Here is a 20,298-nt window from a genome sequence, read left to right as displayed (position 1 = left end):
AATCCAAAATGTCCATCAACTGATAAATGGATAAATAAAATGTGACATATCTATACAAGAGAATACTATTCAGCAATAAAAAAGAACAAAAGACTGATACATGCTACACAGATGAACCTCAAAAATATTAACTGAAAGAAGCCAGATGCAAAAGACTAGTATACATATTTTTTATTCCATTTACATGAAATGTCCAGAAAAGACAAATGTATAGAGACAGAAAGCAGCTAAATGGTTTGCTGGGACTAGGTTGGGAGGTGGATTGACTGCAAACATGCTTGGGAGAAACTGGGGAGGTTTAATGAAAATGTTCTGAAACTGTCTTGTGATGATGGCTGTATAACTCTATAAATGTACTAAAGATCACTGAATTGTATGCTCACAATTGGGTAGAAAAGTTATCTCTTCTGAACTTTAGAAAATGTGATGATTGGACTGCTGTAATCAAGCCGAAGTTCAAACAGCCAAGCAAACAGAAAGAATCCAGGTTCTTAATGATGTCACTGAGCCACTGATTTGATAATCCTAGAACCACCTATCTGCAGACTTCTTATACATGAGTCAATAAAATTTCCTTAAGGTTAAAAATAAAAGGATATGAAAGTTCTGAGGGATACAAGAATATGTTCATTTCATTATAGAAAATTTGGAATTATCATCTGTATAGAAAGGCATCAAGGAAAAGGCAGGAATTCGGGTGGATCTTGAAGGATAAAAGATTATGATGAGGGGTACAGGGGTGGGGAGAAGAGGCAAAAAAGAAAGGTGTTTAGAAGAGTCTGTAACAGTGGAATGGATAAAAATTAACATTTAACAAGTGCCCACTGTAATTGAGTCAGGTATTACAACATGTATCTTTTAATCCATATGACTCATGTGGGAAAAAAAAAGTATCATTTTACATATGAAGACATTGAGGACCCTAAAATTAAGTAATTTTTCCAAAAAGCCAAGCAGCTAGTTAAGTGGTGGAGCCAAGATTTTAATCTTCAATCTCAGGATTCAGGCTCCAAAACATATACTTCTTCCTCTATGTTATGATGCTAACCAAAGACTTAAGCCATCCCCATTTGCAAGTTCAGATCTTTGTAGAAAGCATCTTTGCAAAGATGGGTTTACATTTATAGTGCTACACAATGTTTCTTGACTAGCAACTTTCACTTAATCAGTATACTAAATGTGATATTCATTCCTCCCTTGGCTTCCAAAACTCTACCCTTCTCTGGTTTTCCTCCCTATTCTCTTTCTCCACCTCCTTATTACATGTTGATGTTCACCAGCTCTTGTCTACACCCAGGATCTTAAATACCACTACGGCTGACGACTTCTGACTCTGTCTCTCCAATTCAGAGAAACTCCCCAGTTTTCCTTGATAGATTAACTCCCTCCAGGCCAGGTTGAATACTTTTCTGTACACTCTCAAATTACCCTTACATAATTCTAATGAGGCATTCCTCAGTCATAATGTATCATGTCTGCAGTTCTAAGTCAGATGTCCTCCCTACATGCCCCCAGAACACACCCTTATTTATCTTTTATAGCACTGCCCAGGTTATATTACAAATAATGACTTAATCCATTTCTCCTACCAAACACGCTGCTTGAGACTTGGCACTATGTCTTATTCACAATCTGGTACCTAGCATAGTGCAAGACACATAATGGGCACTCAAACATTGACTAAACCAATGAATAGAAGAAATAAAATTTGCTTTAAATTGGAAGGATACAGTTTCTGAAAGAAATCTTCAGGAATTTATTTTTTGAAATGGGAAAATAGGCCAAGAAAGGTTAAGTAACTAACTTAGTCAAGCCATGGTCACCTGAGTCATAATTCTCTTCCCATAAAATCATGGTGCCTATTAATTCATGCTTATTAATCTATGCTCTCTATGAACCTCCAGAAGTAATATAAAAATGTTATCTAGAGAAGAACCATTTCAAATTCATCCACTCCAGCTCTGGCTGGCTGTATCAGTTGTGTAGAACTCTGATGTTAATTATTACTTAACAGTTTTTCTGTCCAGAATAGACTAATCTTTAATTGAACCAGTCTTTTCACATGTCCTTCACACACCATAATTCAATATATATTTATCATGCATCTCTAGGAGGAAAACATGAAAGTTATAATTTGTCAGTACTCAAAAAATATATACTTAATTATAGCATACACAATTTCAGTTTAACAATACCTCAAATGTCTGCCTTAATGTGATTCAGTTGAGAAAGACAGACTGAATGTGAACACTAGAGATACACGCTGCAACTTCATGGGGAAAATCCCTGGAGTCCAATGCTACTGTTGCCAATGGTTGCTATGCTATACTGCACAACAACTCAGAAGCTGAGACAGCCAGCTCACTAGGAAACAACTGAATCGAACCAAGATTTATAAATGTACTCTGAGACTCAACTTTTTTATACCTTTAACTGAAGTAACTGTTTGTCATAAGCATCAGATACAGGATTTACAACAAGACTATAAAAATTACCTAGAATTTATTTAAGGACATATTTGGGGAGTGATAAGCACTTTCCAGAAGAGAATGGTTAGGTTTAGGTTCCTTCTAATTCCATGAATTTTAATCCAAAAGTGATTTGAAGTTACAATATACAGAAAACAAATAACTGGACACTTCATGACTTTAATTTCTTTCTTCCTGGATTATATCTCAAACTTAAAAAAAAAAATAGTGCTAGACTACAGAGTCTGTGATCCTTCCATGACCCAGAGAGGCATTCCTGACAGAAAAATATAAAACTTAAGAGAACTGCTAATTTATGAGGGCCAAATAAAAGTACTGATATAATTTCATAAATTAAGTCTTTACTAGGTAAAATGGAAAAGGGCAAAATGGGGAAATAGGAAGAGAGGAATGGAAGGAGACAGGGAGGAGGAAAGAAAGGAAAGGGTGGGGGAAGTATTTTTTTTAAACCCAGATTCTACTAAGGAAGAACCAGGAAACTGACCAAACTCCCAAGCCCACTAGGGAACAGTGCTAGCATTCCTGAGGGAGTCCTTATTGCTGACATGGTCATGGGAAATTCTCAACTATTCACACTTTCTAGTAACAGAAACTTTACCTCTAATTCCAGTGAATCCCGCCTCTTTAATCCCCTTTCTTACGGTTGACAGTTGCCCTTCCTCCCTCAGTTACTCTCAAAAGATTTTCTTTTAGTTGCACTACACTATGGGAGGAAGGAAAAAAGTAGAAATATACATTCCTTATCTCTAATAAACATTCATTCAGCAACTTCTATTTGGAAGAGATTAAAGATACAGCTCACTGAGATCTGATTTCCTGTGCCTAAAAAGCTTATAATCTAGTTAGCAAGATAAGACATACATAGAAATGATAAAACAATACAATATAAAGCATCAAATGGTAGGACTGACAAATACACTCTACAGGATTTCAGAGGTGGAGTTTAGGACATGTTACCCCCAAATCTGCCGCTTTGGTATACTGATGTAGTTAAAGGCACTTGAGAAACAGCAGATACAAGAGGAGCACTCTGACCCTCCTTTTTCTTCCAGAAAGCAGGAGATAAAACTCCCATGTGAAAGGTGCCAGCCCTGTACCAGGACGAAAGACATTCTTATCGCCAGAGATGGGGAATCAAAGCCGAGAAATGTGTACAAACTTGTTAAACTAACCCTTATCTCCTAGTCATTTCTCTACAATTTACTCCTCCTAGCCCAAAACTCTGTCTTGTCAATGTTTCACAAACTTGTTCTTTGTCTAAAAGATATAGACTGTCCCCAGCTTAGGAGTTTTTCGACTTCACAATAGTGCGAAAGCAATTCACATTCAGTAGAAACCATACTTCAAATTTTTAATTTTGATCTTTCCCCAGCCTAGCGATATGCAGTACAATGCTCTCTCATGATTCTGGGTGGCAGCAGGAGCAGCGAGCTGCAGCTCCCAGCAATCAAGAGGGTAAACAACCGATACACTTACAACTACTCTGGACCTATACAACCATTCTGTTTTTCACTTTCAGTACAGTATTCAATAAGTAACATGAGATAATCAACACTTTATTATAAAATAGGCTGTAGGTTAGATGATTTTGCCCAACTGTAGGCTGATATAGGTGCTCTGAGCGTGTTTAAGGTAGGCTAGACTAAGCTATGATGTTGAGTAGATTGGGTAGGTTAGGTATATTAAACCCATCAACTTATGATAGGGGAGGTAACCCCACTGTAAGTCGAGGAAGACCTGTAAAAGCTTTCTGCTCTGGTCTTCATTCTGCATGTACATGTAAAAAATTGTTTAAACTTGTATGCTTTTCTCCTGTTAATCTATGTCAATTTAATTCTTAGGCCCAGCCACAGACCCTAACAGGGTAGAGAATTTTTCCTCCCCTGCAGAGTTGAACTTTATAGAAAGGGTACAATTCAGATTTTAGGAAAGAAGGAAAGAAATCAGGCAGTGACATGAAGACTGGTAAGGAAAGCAGAAAGCACACAGTAGGTTTAGAGGATGGTGAAGAAACCAGTCTGGTCAGAGTATCGCTTTTCTATAAAGAACATAAACTTGAAAAGGCAGAGTATGATGAGATTCTGAAGAGTTCAGATTAAGAAATGTGAACTTCAGTCAGCAGGAAAGAGCACTTCTGGAAAATTTTTACACAGATACATATAAACATTCCCTAAAAGTACACACAGATTAGACAACTTGAGAAAATTACTTGCTGAACCTAATACATGATGTATGACAAAGTTAAAATAAAACTCATTTTCTTTAGGCAGAGAGAGTACCTAGAAAACACACACACACACACACACACACAAAATTCTGACCATTCACTAATCTGTTAAGATTTCATTCTTCTAAGCTTCTTGAATTAGGACTTCTCATGACAAAATGCTGACTTCTGATTACTAAGGATTTTATCACACAACGTGCATGAATCATTCCTGATTTTTCTTCTTTGCTTGTCTTTCCCATTCTTGAATATTTCATTACTTCAACATCAGCATGCAGGAAAAAGAGGGAAAGGACTAAAACAAAATCTACGGATTTTTGAAATACAGTCAGGGCATGATGTAAAGAATATAAAACTTCAAGTTCCGATTCCCATTACTAATAGTTTGATTTCAAAGAAGTCATTCAGTCTCACGGTGTCTCAAATGTTCTCACCTACTTTCTTACATACTTGAAAGGTTACTGCATTCAAAATATCACAAAAAAGTGGTCTAAAAACTAACTACCAGGTATGTACTAAAAACTAACCCCCATGGTATGTACATTTTTTAGACACAATGCACGTTGCACACTTAATAGACTACAGTATAGTGTAAACATAACTTTTATATGCACTGGAAAGCAAAAACAAAAAATTCATGTGACTCGCTTTACTGCAGTCTTCTGGAACCAAACCCACAATATCTCCAAGGTATGCCTTTACTTACCATACAAATTATATCATTAAGGGTTCAATGAGTGGAGTAAGAGTGAGATTACTGGCTAAACCAAGGTTTAAAAACCACCTGTGAGGGCTTCCCTGGTGGCGCAGTGGTTGAGAGTCCGCCTGCTTATGCAGGGGACACAGGTTCGTGCCCCGGTCCGGGAAGATCCCACGTGCCGCGGAGCGGCTGGGCCCGTGAGCCATGGCCGCTGAGCCTGCGCTCCGCAACGGAAGAGGCCACAACAGGGAGAGGTCCAAGCAAAAAAAAAAAAAAAAAAAAAAAAAAAAAACCACCTGTGAGCAATAAGTGTTCTCTCAATGCTCTATGTTACCCTAAATTGGTATTACCCTACTAGCTGATACAATTCCTAAATATAACCACACTTCACCTGGTTAGAAAATACTCAAAGGAAGGGGAACACCTGACATACTATGCCCCCAAAAACCAAAGGGTAACTCAAATCCATTTTTAACTCTCTGTAGAGTCCTATACGACTCCAAAATGTAAAGCATTCTAATAATCCTAAACAAAATGCGTTTGAAATCACAGCTCAGTACAAAAGGTGAGTATGAACTATAACCACCTACAGGCTAAACTATGAACTTAGAGAACTCTGAATCCGGAAAATTGTAGGATAGATACATTTAATTATATTCTAGTTGAATATCAGACTTGTTTACAGAGATGTTGCTTGGTAACAAAAGCTGTGCTTTAACAACCCACTCAGTTTTAGATCTACTCAAGTATTTTATGCTCATAGTCTGAAAACATTATGAACTATATACTACTGATATGAGAAACTAAGGACAAGTTTCTTGTTATCCTAGACATCTTGGAGATTTTACTGAAATAGTTTCATCGTTACAACTAATGTGACCAAAGGCTTTTAAAATACTTGACAATGGTTATTTTTAAGAGCTAAGTACCCATTTTTTTTGGCCAAAGTTGGACACTAAGGATACATCAAAACGTCCATGAGAACCCAGCATGCATTCACATATTCTAACGTTATCTTTGTAATGACAGCCAACATCACTGTTAGAATTGTCTTCAGGGTCAACGAAAATGGCAGCTTATTTTTTTTCACAAATGAAACTGGAGGTACCACACGTTTAGCCAGCTTTTAAACTAAGGCTACGCAAGCACCACTGGAGTTCATCAAAAAGCCCCACAGAGTTTCACGTGCATTTAATCGGCTACAGAACATTCTCCCAGCCTACTTTTCTAACACCCGCTCCACTTGCTTTACGGGAAAAATAAAAGAAGAATTCAAGGGCAAGTTGTAAAGAAAAAAGCCATGAGCATTCCAAACCACGGACAAGACAGCGTTACGTACCAGACTCACACTCGGACCTTGCACCGTGCGCACAGAAAACTTAACAGTGACCGGTGGTCCGGCCGCACTCGCCAGGTGGACACCTCCACTGCTCCAGCCACGGGCGCCTACGGCACTCTTCCCGCCGGGGCACTGGGGCCACGGGAGACGGTCCCGCACGCGGGGTGCAGGCCCAGCCCGTCACGCCTGGCGAGGTCTCGGCGGCCGCTCGCGGCGCAGGCTGAAGAGCAGGAGCCGGAGGGCCAAGCGCGCCCCTCGGGCTCCTGAACCCTGGAAATGTGGGTTATCCCGAGAGAGCTCCGAAGGCGAAAAGGGCAGCGGCGGCAATGGAGAAAAACCCCGCTCCTCCTCGGTGGACTGGCCTTCTCTGGGGTGCGGCGCCGGAGCCAAAGTCCGACTAGGAAACCACCCAGAGTCCGCCGCCCGCCACCCTTCAAATCCCGCAGAGCGGGCTGAGTCCCGAGACCTAAGGGCGCGCGAAGCAGGAAGTCCCGCCCCCACGTCGACGTCACCGACGCCGCGGACGCCGGGCAGAGGCAGTTAAGAGGGAGGCGGCGAGCGAGCCGAGGCTGGGATAGTGGCCAACCATAGTGGGAAAGGCGGGGCCGGGTTGGCGCTCCGAGAGGCCTCTTGGGGCCGCGGAGATCCCTAGAGCCGAAGGGAACGCACAGTCCGGGGCCCGGCACTTGCCTCAGGGAGCCAGAGTGACGCGCGCAGTTGAGCGGGAAGCCGCTCCCCCTCGCCTCCTCCCCAAGCAACGTCTCGGTGGTTTCTCCCAGTTTCGCTTCTCCTGCGCTCCACTGGCTCTTCCGACACTTTTTCTTCCCTGAGGGCACTGATAGTGGTCCTGCCGCCACCCCCGCCTGCCTTCGTGCCCGACCGTGCAGACGGAATGAGTCTCGAAGTTTCCTGCCTACCGCGTCGGCCATGGGGCCTGGGCCCACGAGTGGGGGAGCCGGCGCAGCTTACCAGGCGGAAACGGCCAGGTCAGGAATAGAGGCCCATGCGCGAGTCCTTCCCCGCACCGCACGCTCCAAATCTCAAAACGTGTTAGCTCGAGTACAGGGCCCACTGGTCTCAGTGGTATCAATGAACTATATGTTACAAATCATTGGTCAGTGGGAAAAAGATTATCTGAGGAATTACTAAACGCTGGGGACCGGCTTTACATCTGTTTCATTTGTTTAATACCAGATGACAAGAATTTAAATGTAAAGAATGAAACCATAAAAATATTACAAGAAAATCTAGGTGACTATAATCTTGAGCTGAGAAAGGCCTTTTCTAAGTATGAAGCAATAACCAGAAACCATTAAAGAAAAAACTCGATAAAAATTAACCACATAAAGATTATTATCTACACACAAATAATAACTAATGGAATATAAATTTGTATCATGTGGAAAAAGAAGGAAAAGTATTCCTAATACACAAAAAGCTCATAGAATATCAATTTTAAAACAACACAATAAATAAAATTGGCAAAGGATATCAGTAGGACATTCTTAAACCAAGAAAAACAAACTTCTAATTAACAAATGAAAAGATGTTCAACTTGCAAACATCCTTTTTGTCTATCGGTGTAGATAGTGAGGTGGGGATACAATTACTGTCATGCCTAACTGGTGTGACCCTGAAATTGGTACACCGTTAATTACCAAAATTTAACAAAATAATTAGGCTTTGCCCCAGCAAACTCATTTTCTAGTCATGCGCTCTAAAGAAAATAAAAAGAAAACAGATTTACGAGGATGTTCCTCACCCCCTTTTTTATAATAGGTGCTTATGGAAACAATGTAAGTACCATCACTAGGACACTAGTTAAATATGGTACCTACATACAATGAAATACCCTTGAGCCGTTAAAAACGATGATGTAAATCTATATTTACACAAAAATATGTCCACAGCATATAGGTTTCTTTTTCCCCCTAAAAAGCAGAGTACAGTTGAGCACGAACAGTGCTTCCCCCAAACATGAGTATGCATGTGTATATATGTGAATGTAAATACAAAAAGATCAGGAAGGATGTCAGCCAAAATGCAAGTGATTTTTATTTTATCTTTTGACCTTTTCTATCTTGTTTGACTTTTGTATAATGAATATATCATTTTTACAAAAACAAAATTGTTTTAATTAAAGATGCCAGTGAAAAAGGGCCAGTTTACTACAGACCCTCACAGGTGGATAACCAATGTGAAGTAATTATATTTGGGATCTAAGTCTCAGCTTTTTAAGTGTCCACAGATTTGGTTACATTAATTTACCTAGAGTTGGACAAACTTTTGTCATTTGGACATCCTGATCTGACTCCCAGATTGGACTGGGTATCCTTCCTGTGTGCTCTCTCTATGCCTCTCATGGCATTTGCCACACTGAACTATAATTCCCTCTTTCTGTCACTAGACTGTTTACTCCTACCACACACACACGTCCTTTTTCTGCCATGTTATGTGCTTATTTTCCCCTGATTCCTTTTCTGTCATCTACTTTATTTTTCTGTGCATAAGTTTTCATTTTAATGTAATTACACAGATATTAAAGGGATAATTTCAACAACTTTATGCCAAAAAATTTAACTTAAGTGAAATGGACACATCAAAGTCTAATAATAACACAAATATGAATTCCAGCTGCTTCAAATCGTGATATTTACATTGCTAGTGTGAGTGTAAAATTTAGGGCAGTGAAAATATTCTGTATGAAATTGTAATGATGGATTATGTTATTATACATTTGTCCAAACCCAGAGAATGTACAACACCAAGACTGAATCCTAAGGTTAATTATGGATTTGGGGTGATTAGATGTGTCAGTGTCAGTTCAGCCTTGGTAAAAGAAATGCACCATTCTGGTGAATGATGTTGATAATGGGGGAGGATATACATGTGTAGAGTGGGAGGTATATGGGAAATCTCTGTACCTTCATCTCAATTTTGTTGTAAACCTAAAACTGCTCTTTTAAAGTCTTTTTAAAAAATGAACATCTAAGATGTGTGCATTTTATTCTATGTTAATTATACCACAATAAAATATATATTTTAAAGTGCTGATAAAGATGATTCCTTTCTGTTAACTGAAATACCAATGTCTGCTAACAAGGTCACTTAATTCCTTATATCAAGATATCTGAGAAATCTAACTAGTAATCATAAAGTTGTTAGGTGCACCCATATTCAGAGCAAAGGAAAGTATATGGTCCTGAGGGGTAAATCCAAACTGCAGAAAAGCTTGATAAGCTATCAAGCAACAACAAATGTGTTTGTTTACCATGGCAGATAAATGAAAGAAATAACTGCTATAAAAATGAAGGCTTTGATATCATGGAGCTAATAAATTTGCATTACACATACAAGAGTGGAATAATGGGGTCCTCGGGAACCTAATAGGAAATTGTTTTATAAGTTTAAATTTTAAATGAAAGAAAGTGAGGACATGCGGAGTATTTGATTAAGAAAGAGTGATTTAGGATATGGGAATTCTTTTGATAAAAAGAAGGCATTCCAGTATTGCTTTTCACATTTAATACTTTGTTGCCAAAGCCAGAAATAATGTAAGAAGAATAAGCTTGTATTTCAGAATGTCAAGGAAAAAAAGTTATATGTCGTATGGCTCAGTGGTAGACAGAACTATTTTTGTCTTCTTAAAATTTCACATACCTTCTCATTTTCTCATCTCTCCTTTCCTATTTCTCTTTCATCATTCTACTTTTCTTTTCCTTCTTGTTCTCTTTCATCCTATTCATTTTTTCTCTTTTTCCTCCTTTAGATCAGGATTTTAACTTTAGTTTCACGATTGACCTCCTAAGGAGTCATTTCAGGCATTTTTATCCTAATTTTCCCCCCCTACCCACTATGAGATCTTAAACCACAGATATCCTGTATATCTGTTTATGTACTGTGGCTCTTTGGAGGGCCACAAACCATTGTAATAACTAAGGTTTTTTGCCCATTGAGAATGCATGCTCCAGATAATAAGCTCTTTGAGGGGAAGGATCATGTTCTGTTTACTACGGTATGTTCTCTGCTTAACATATAATGCTTGGGACATAGTAGGCAATAAATAAATATTTTAGATGAATATTTATTGAATTAAAAGTGAAAATGATCTCTGCTACAAACTTATGGGTCAACTAAACTAAAATTCTTGGATCTTTTTCAGACAGTGCTACATACGACTGACTACTCCCCAATACCTCCACATTCCAAGAATGTCTTCCTGAGACTATATGCTTGTGACTTGATAGAAACTTGGAAAGCGTGGAAAGCACTCTAATCACAAAAGCAGTACTTTTGTAGCCAATTCCAAGAGCGGGTTACTTACACAGGAGCTAATTTCATCTATCATAAATGATTTTTCTCCCTAGCTTCAGTTTCAGAAGGTGATCATTTCCTAAATTTTTCTTTAAATTCTGAGGCTATACAGCCTCTTTGATACTTAAAACCCACTATTCAGGTTTATCAGTTTCAGCTGAGGTCCAAGAATTAGATTAGAGAATGAAAAGAAGGGGAAGACACTGTAGGAGAGGGAGAAAAGAAATAGAGAAGTCATTAAACTTTTCTGTTTCTTAATTGTTTTACATGTAACAGCTCTTCTAGCTCTAAAATTTTGATCATGATGATTATGCTCTAAGTAGTTCTCAGTAGAAGCATTTTGGCAGTCTGTGAAGGTGTCATTAGTTACCTCAAGATTGGGGGGACAGTGCTACCAGCATTTGTGGGTAAGGCCAGGGATGCTAAACATCCTGCAATACATGGGACTTTGTTCTGATCAGGTCCTTGGAAAAGTAGATGCCAAGACAAATTAGGTGTGCAAGAGATTTACTGGGGGAAAATAACTGTTAAGAAAAAAGGAGAGGGCTTCCCTGGTGGCGCAGTGGTTGAGAGTCCGCCTGCCGATGCAGGGGACACGGGTTTGTGCCCCGTTCCGGGAAGATCCCACGTGCCGTGAAGCGGCTAGGCCCGTGAGCCATGGCCTCTGAGCCTGTGCGTCCAGAGCCTGTGCTCCGCAACGGGGAGGCCACAACAGTGAGAGGCCCGCGTACCACAAAAAAAAAAAAACTGGTATGCAAACCCTGATAAGATGGTTACTTTAAAAAAAAAAAGAAGTAAAATAAGAAAAAAGGAGAGAGGAAGTAGTAGGCCAGGAGTGCCTTCAGACTGATGCAGTTCTGCTACCCATGAAACGAGCGAGAGAAGGAAGCAAGGACAGGTAGGAAGAGCCTCAGACTGCCATTCGGCTCTGAAAAGTCTTGGCCAGACCAGTGAGGAGTCTTAGAACAAAGACTGACCATTTGAAGGGTCCCAATTTGGGCAGGCGTGGCCTGGCTCTAACACACCTGCTGTGCTCAGTCTTTTTTTTTTTTTTTAATTAATTTTATTTTTGGCCGAGTTGGGTCTTCGTTGCCGCACACGGGCTTTCTCCAGTTGCAAGGAGCGGGGGCTACTCTTCATTGCGGTGCTCAGGCTTCTCATTGCGGTGGCTTCTCTTTGTTGGAGCGAAAGCTTAGAAGAAGGAGGTTATTGGGACAAACTACATCCCCATTACTCAGTTGGTCTCAGGGACGTAACTGCTACGCATCTTCCTCCTCCTCCATTATCCAGTTCAAAATCTACTATTCTTTACCTGTCACCTCCACAGGTCTTAGTAGCTTACCTGGGTAATGACCCAAATGCTCTCTTAATGAGAACGTATATTTACTGGTAATTAGACACTTCTCAGGCTGGGAATAAATATCTCTTCCACATCAATGTAAATTACTTCTTATCCTTATTTCTGATTGGAATATAAAAGAATGCATTCACCAAATCAATGGCCACATACCATGTACCTGAGGCCTTATTAATCTGCTCTAGCAATGATAACATGTCCAACACATCTTGAATTGGAACTACTACTTGGCTAAGCTTGCTGTGGTACTCTACATTCACTGGGATCCAGAGTGGCACTAAACACCACCATCTCCTCTGGGACACAATGTAAGTTTTCATTATCTTAGCTGGGCTGAGGAACAATTTTAAAGGCTTCCAGTTGGTCCTCCTTACTATGATAGCTCTTATCTAACAGCCTAATGACCCAATACTTCAACTGCTAAGTATGTCTATTGCAATTATATACTCAGGGACCAGGGGAATGACTGGCAGGTGAGTCTGCAGACCCAGTGAATTCTCTGTAGACCAGATTTTAGCTAGGACTCTATTAGCTGCTTGTGTAAGCCCCGGCTCTAACAGGAGGCCATGATGACATTTTGGGTCTCCAGTTACCGAAGTCTACTCAGAACCTAGCTCCGAAGCTCCTTGAAATGACTGGGCATTGCCCTTTCCCCATCATAAATGCCTTAAGTAAATACTCTGGGTCCCTTTGGGGAATGACTGAAGGAATCATTACAATAGAGTATACTTTACACAATGCTGCAGAGTTCTTCTCCTAGCGACACGGCCACTTCTTTAGTTAGTCGATTCCAGATCAGAAAATTGGCTCTAATTCAGGAACTGAGCAACAAACATATTGTGCCTTTTGTTTGAGGTGACAGCCCTTAGCCTCCTGCACCTCCATTCTGTTTTGTTGGCTGTGCTGGGTTTCCGTTGTGGTGCACGCACTCTTCGTTGTGGGCTTCTCTCTAGTTGCAGTGCGTGGGCTTCTCTAGTTCTGGCATGTAGGCTGCAGAGTGCGCAGGCTCAGTAGTTGAGGTGCGCAATCTCTCTCTAGTTGTGGCATGCAGGCTCAGAGCGCACAGGCTCAGTAGTTGTGGCGTGTGGGCTCTCTAGTTGTGGCACACAGGCTCTAGAGCAGGGGTCCCCAACCCTGGGCCATGGACTGGTACCAGTCCATGGCCTGTTAGGAACCAGGCTGCACAGCAGGACATGAGTGGTGGGCAAGTGAGCGAAGCTTTACCTGTATTTACAGCCGCTCCCCATCGCGCACATTACTGCCTGAGCTGCGCCTCCTGTCAGATCAGCAGCAGCATTAGATTCTCATAGGAGCATGAACCCTACTGTGAACTGTGCACGCGAGGGATCTAGGCTGTGCGCTCCTTATGAGAATCTAATGCCTGATGATCTGAGGTGGAGCTGAGGCAGTGATGCTAGCACTGGGGAGTGGCTGCAAATACAGATTATCATTAGCAGAGAGGTTTGACGGCACAGAGACCATAATAAATCAACTGCTTGCAGACTCATATCAAAACCCTAACAGTGAGTGCCAAGTGCAAACAAGCTCAGGGCTCCCACTGATTCTGCATTATGGTGAGTTGTATAATTATTTCATTATATATTACAATGTAATAATAATAGAAATAAAGTACACAATAAATGTAATGTGCTAGAATCATCCCCAAACCATCCCCCCCGACCCCTGATCCATGGAAAAATTGTCTTCCATGAAACTGGTCCCTGGTGCCAAAAAGGTTGGGGACTGCTGCTCTAGAGCATGCGGGCTCAGTAGTTGAGGCACACGGGCTCTCTAATTGTGGCATGTGGGCTCTCTAGTTGTGGTGCAGGCTCTCTAGTTGCCCCCCAGCATGTGGGATATTAGTTCTCTGACTAGGGATCAAACCCACGTCCCCTGCAGTGGAAGGTGGATTCTCAACCACTGGACCACCAGGGAAGTCCCTGCTGCATCTCGATTCTTGCTTTCTTCTGGCCAAAGAGGACAATTTAAGCATCATAATGAATTATGACTGAAGTGAATTAAAAATATCAAATACATTGAAATCCATAAGTACATAATGATATTCAAAAGTAAAAACTGAGTATAAATTCATTTGAGGACTAGTTTATAAAGTAAAGGAGTTAAATTGAGCACCTATATTCCCCTTCCTGTCCAAATTGTATTTCCTATACAAATATTTGAAGAGAAAGTTTTAATTTCAAGTAATAAATACAGAAAAAATTATAAAAATTAGAATGTTACCGTTTTGCATCTCTTAGGGAAATAATGAACAGAGGCCATGATCAAGTGGCTGCTAAGACCATTAGTTAAAATGCAGCTGGTAAACGCTGATACAGAATAGTTCATGCTGTCAGTATTTGAACCCACTAATCAACCTTTACATCAGAAAAACAGCCAGATATTGATGCGCTTTCTGGTGTGATACAATGAGCAGGACATAGCACCACCTGTGAAATACCCCTGACAAAAAAATCAAACTTGACTATGATCAAGCCTCTAGATCTAACAGCTAGATTACAGTAAATACAGAGGTAGAGGGAACATGACAAAACAACAACATAGGGACACAATCAGCAAAATCCTGAACGTGGGAAACTCTGTGACAAATGATCCAGTTTCTTTAACAAATAAATGACAGGAAATAAAAAAAGAGAAAAATCATCATAGATTAAGAGAGTTTTAAGAGACATATCAACCTAGGGCAGTGTTTGAACTGACTCAAACGAATCAAGTATAAAAAGACATGAAAATCTGAGAAAATGTAAAACTCTCAATATTTGCTGATATTCAGGAATTATAACTTGTTAGCTGACATAGTGGTATGTGATTATGAGTTTTTTAAGTAAAATATTTGTGAATGAAATAATATATCTGAGTGTTATCTGGGCTTTGCCTTCAATAATCTGAGAAGGTGGGGAATGTTATGTAGATCAGTGGTTCTCAAACTTTAGTGGAGCTACAAATCAGCTGGAGAGATTGTTAAAACACAAATTCCTGGGCCCTACCACAGAGATTCTGGTTCAGTGGTCTGAGGTAATGCTAATGAATTTGATGAAAACGATTGGCCATTTATAACTGATCACAGCTGAAGCTGGGTTCTGATAAGTACGTAGTTCATTATACTTTAATATGATTCTGAATCCAATTTCAGTTGTGTGTATGGTGAGTGGGGGAAGGAGTTCCCACACCACCGAGCAATTCTCCCCACATTAGCTGGGTGGCCTACAATTCAACTCAATTCTGACACAGCCTACCCAGAGACAGCATCAGATTCCACAGGTTAAGGGCTCAGTTCCACAGACTGAGCAAACGCCCTTCCTTCAGAGGCCAATCACAAGCCCAGGTTACCACCTGTACTTCTGACTGACTGGCTATAGATTGGAGGTTCCCGTGACCCCTTCATCAGATTAGATTAATTTGCTAGAGAGGCTCACAGAACTCAGAGAAACATTTTACTTACTAGATTACCGGTTTATTATAAAAGGAGGTAGCTTAAGAACAGCCAGATAGAAGAGATGCATGGGGCAAGGTTTGAGGAAAGGTCACAGAAATTCCATGCCCTCTCAGAGTGCACCACTCTCCCCAAATTTCTCTGTGTTCACCAACCCAGAATCTCCCTGAACCCCATCCTTTTGGGTTTTTATGGAGGCTGCATTACATAGGCGCGACTAATCATTGGCCATTGGCAACAGGTTCAACCTCCAGCCCCTCTGTCCTACTCGGAGGTAGGCGGAGGGGCAGGACTGAAAGTTCCAATCCTCTAATCACCTGTAGCTCCTCTGGTGACCAGCCCCCATCCGTAGGTACTTTCCCAAAGTTGCCTCATTTACATAACAAAAGACACCTTTGCTGATCTCTTAAGAAATTCCAAGGGTTTTAGGAGTTCTATGCCAGAAATGGGATGAAGACCAAATATGTTTCCTGTTGTAAATCACAACATCACAATTCTGTTCTAATTCAGCATGTTTGAAATTTTTCATAATAAAAATTTTTTATAAAATTCATACGCCAACACCTGAAACTTCATTATACCTGCCAATTTTTTCCCAACCTCATTTTATTTATCCTTTATAATACAGGTAGGGCATTAAATTGATTTTTTAAAATGATGTATGTAGGCAGATTGCACTATATATGTGTTTCATTTGCAGATGGTTAAAAATATTTATTATAAAATGGGAATATTGAGTCCAATAAGGGTGACAGCTGCTAATCTAAGACAGTCTGTGGAGAAATGAAGGCCATGGAGAAGAGCAAGCCCTGGCAGCTGAATGGGCAGCTTCAGTGGTAACCAAAGCAGGTACCTCACCAGACCTGCCAGGATTTCTACTTTCCTAAAAAAGAGACTTAACAATTCAAAGTATCTTGAGTTCTCCCAGGACATTTTCTTGTTCACCATTTGGGATTTCCTAACTATTCAAGATGGGAAAATCATTCTGAAGACAAATTGATTTTTCTCCAAAGAGCAGCAGGCTAGTTATTAACACTCCAGAAACTTGTCAGAGAGCTTCATTTTCAATAGACGACTACCCAGCACCAGACAAGAAACAGCTGAGAACTGTTTGGGACAGATAGTCAAAGGCAGTGCCTGCACTTTGGAATCATCAAGGGAACTTAAAAAAATACTTATATCTGGGTCCCACCCTTCTGACTTAATTGATCAAGAGTAACTAGGCATTGGAAATTTTAAGTTACTCAGGTGATTCTAACGTGCGACCAAGACTGAGAACCATTGCTAGAAGACTGAAGCAGTGGTCCTCCAAATTTAGAGGGAATCCAAATCACCTGGAGGGGGTATTTTTTTTTTTTTTGGAGGGGGTATTTTTGAACAAGTTCCCAGGTGATACTGAGGCTGCTGGTTTGGAGACCACATTTTGAGAACATAAAGCACTCTGCTGCACACCCTAAGGACAATGGCCGTCTCAAGGAAAAGCACTTGGGCAGTTGAGTACTGAACTTGACACTTTTTTATAGAACACCATTTTTATTTGAAAGAATGCTGACAAAAGTTGTACAGACTTGGGTATTTGGGAGACATTTTCTCAAAAAGTGTGCCAGTCACTTCAAGGAAAATAAGTGATGCTATTTGATGCCAATGACAAAATTCGAACTTGCAAGTGGAAACTAGAAATTTGGAAAACTTGCATCCACCATCATGCACTTGACTACATACCAGTACTTGAAAGATTTCTGTGGTAAGGTTGGTAGTGAGATTAGTGAATGTGATTGTTTTTGATATTATATAATGAAATGTGTTAATATTTGGAAAATCTGCATAACTCAGTGAAGCAGTATTTTCCAAACGAACGGTGCGTAATGTTACCAAATCATGTGTGGGTGACAGAGTCATTCAAAGAACAAGTTGGACCAACTGATTTTAATGTCACAGAATATGATATAGTTTTAGATTCCACATTGCAACTAACCTTTAAAAACTAGTACCTGTGGAGGTCTGGTATAGTACAAAGAATATCCAGTTATCTGAAAAGGCCACTAAAATGGGGCCCCTTTTCCAACTACATTTCTGTGTGGGGCCAGATTTTCTTCATATACTTAACCCTCTGGGGGCAGAAAACGTTTCCCTTTGTCCATTCTACGTTCTTTGGCTGGCCTAATATTAAACTGACATAAGACTGATTAGCAGGAGAAAACTTTAATTTTGTACGTATGGGAGCCCACAAAGACCTGAGAGTCTCTCCAGCTGTCAGGTAATTAATGCTTATATACCATCCTGAGCTAAGGAGAAGAGGATAGGGGTGTGAGATCTCAAAGGGAAGGAAGATAATTCACAGGAAGATGAAAAGAGCAGATCTATGGTGAACAAATGTTTGCCATGCCATGCAGATAAGTCTTTAGGATATAAAAAGTTATTTTTGGTAACAGTGCTCTTCTTGGTACAAGTTCCCCATCTAAATTGTTTTAGGCAGTTCAAGGGGAGGTAAAAAGCTCTTCCTGAGTCCACTGGGCCTTGACTGTCTTCAATTCTTAATAATTCACATGCTTGCCCTGTACCCCAAAAACCAAAAGCAGAATATCACAACAGACTGAATGCAGAATCAGATATGAGAAACTAGTTGTCTTCTATTAAACCAGACATTAAAGAGATTTGAAAAAATTTGTGAAATGTCACTCTTCTCACTTTTTTTTGTTTTGGCAAATGTTTGATCTTCATAAAGTCTTCTTTAGGTTACATGCAGTAACTTACTGTTATTTTAAAGTAAATTAATAGGGAATTCCCAGGTGGTCCAATGGTTAGGACTCTGTGCTCTTGCTGCCGGGACCCGGGGTTCAATCCCCGGTCAGGGAACTAAAATCTCATAAGCTGCATGGTGTGGCCAGAAATAAATTAATTAATAAATATTTTTATAAATTCTGTTTTAATTTCTAATAATGTAAATATTGCCAGATATAGGCCATATAAACATAAGTTCATTGAAGTCCTCAATAATTTTTAAAAGCATAAGGGAGTCCTAAGACCAAAAATGGAACTGCTGTTCTAGAGTTACAGGAGTATTCTATTTCTTGAAATTGCAGCTACATGGTTATTTGATTTACAGTTATTTCTTAAAATATGTATACAAATTTTATGTACTTTTGTGAATGTTGTATTTCATTTTTTTTTTTTTTTTTTAGTTGCAAGTAAGGAATTTGCCTCTTAGTTTACTAGAAAAAGCAGGGTTTTGGAAGTAAAAGATTTATGATTCAAGTTCTCTATCTGTGTTAACCTGTTATATGGTTTGGGGACCAAGAAGAAAAAATAGAATGCTGTAACACCACCTTTTGTAAAGCATGGAAGTGCTTTATGAACTATAAAGTGGTATGCAAATATTGGCTACTATTATTATTGCCGAGTATCAACATATATATCAGTTTAAAAGTTTCTCTCTTCTAATCAACCTGCCTGTGGCCTTGAAGCAGACTTTTGAGAATTCCTTAAACCATCATGTTTTCCATTTTTATTTGACTTCCAAACTACCTGGGGTTAAATTTGTTGCACAATGTTCACAACGCTATTGTAGGTCTGTTATGGATTACTTCTCCTCCAAATAGTATTTAATCGTCTTGATTTACCTTTTTAAAACTGTCTAACTTATATGTATCTTAATATTGTCGACGACCTCAAATACTTTATGGAAAAAAGAGGAAGAGAGTAAATCTTATATAAATTATAAAGGATACTGACAGTATAAGAGAGGAGATGGCCCTTGCATGTCCTGTTTCCAAAGGTTGTGAGGCAACATTTGTGGCAGTCTCGTTTCCCTCTTTCTGTAGCACATCACCCTCACATAAATAAATAAAGCACAGGACTTTCATTTCCAGGCAGTTGTCATAGCAACTTTTGACTATCCACAGCAGAAGGAATTCTCATATCTTAAGCCCTGATTCCAGCAGAGCTGAGACACAAAGACTAAAAGGAACATTAAAGAATGATTGCTAGATGTAATGAAACTGGATATTTGTTATTCAGAACTTTTCCACTAAATGTATGTACTTTTTCCCCCCTGACATATATTCCCCCTTATAGGTTTCAGAACTCAACAGCAATAAATGGAATAGCTACCATTTATCACTCATTACATGCCAGATACATAGAACATTACATACATTGCTTTTTTTTTTAAATACTTCCAACAACACTATAAGTGTGGTACTATTTTTGTCCACATTTTACTTTATGCGGAAATTGAGTTAGATAGATAGATGAAGTAACTTACTCGAAGCCACACAAGTAAGTGTTCAGCCTTTCAGCCTTCAACAGAGTTGACCACTTCTTAAAACATTCTCAAGTTTTCTGGATTTCCTCCTGCTTTACCGACCAGACACTTTGCTAGCTCCTTTGTTTCTGCCTGATCTTTAAATGTTGGCTTGCCC

The 20,298-nt window shown here is 39.8% G+C and overlaps 1 protein-coding gene across 2 annotated transcripts in view; it reads right to left on the bottom strand.

Moving 5' to 3' along the window:
* CEP83 (centrosomal protein 83) overlaps positions 1-7,221 on the bottom strand; it is a 110,385-nt gene extending 103,164 nt beyond the window's left edge. For both annotated transcript variants that reach the window (XM_024754391.1, XM_024754390.1), the window contains exon 1: positions 6,756-7,221. The gene's annotated coding sequence lies outside the window, so the exon portion shown is untranslated. The remainder of the gene's footprint in view (positions 1-6,755) is intronic.
* Positions 7,222-20,298: the final 13,077 nt, after the last annotated feature.

Source organism: Neophocaena asiaeorientalis, unplaced genomic scaffold (assembly GCF_003031525.2).
Source record: "Neophocaena asiaeorientalis asiaeorientalis breed wild unplaced genomic scaffold, Neophocaena_asiaeorientalis_V1.1 scaffold92, whole genome shotgun sequence".
In the NCBI taxonomy this organism is placed as follows: domain Eukaryota; kingdom Metazoa; phylum Chordata; class Mammalia; order Artiodactyla; family Phocoenidae; genus Neophocaena; species Neophocaena asiaeorientalis.
This window is presented reverse-complemented; position numbering and strand designations above follow the sequence as displayed.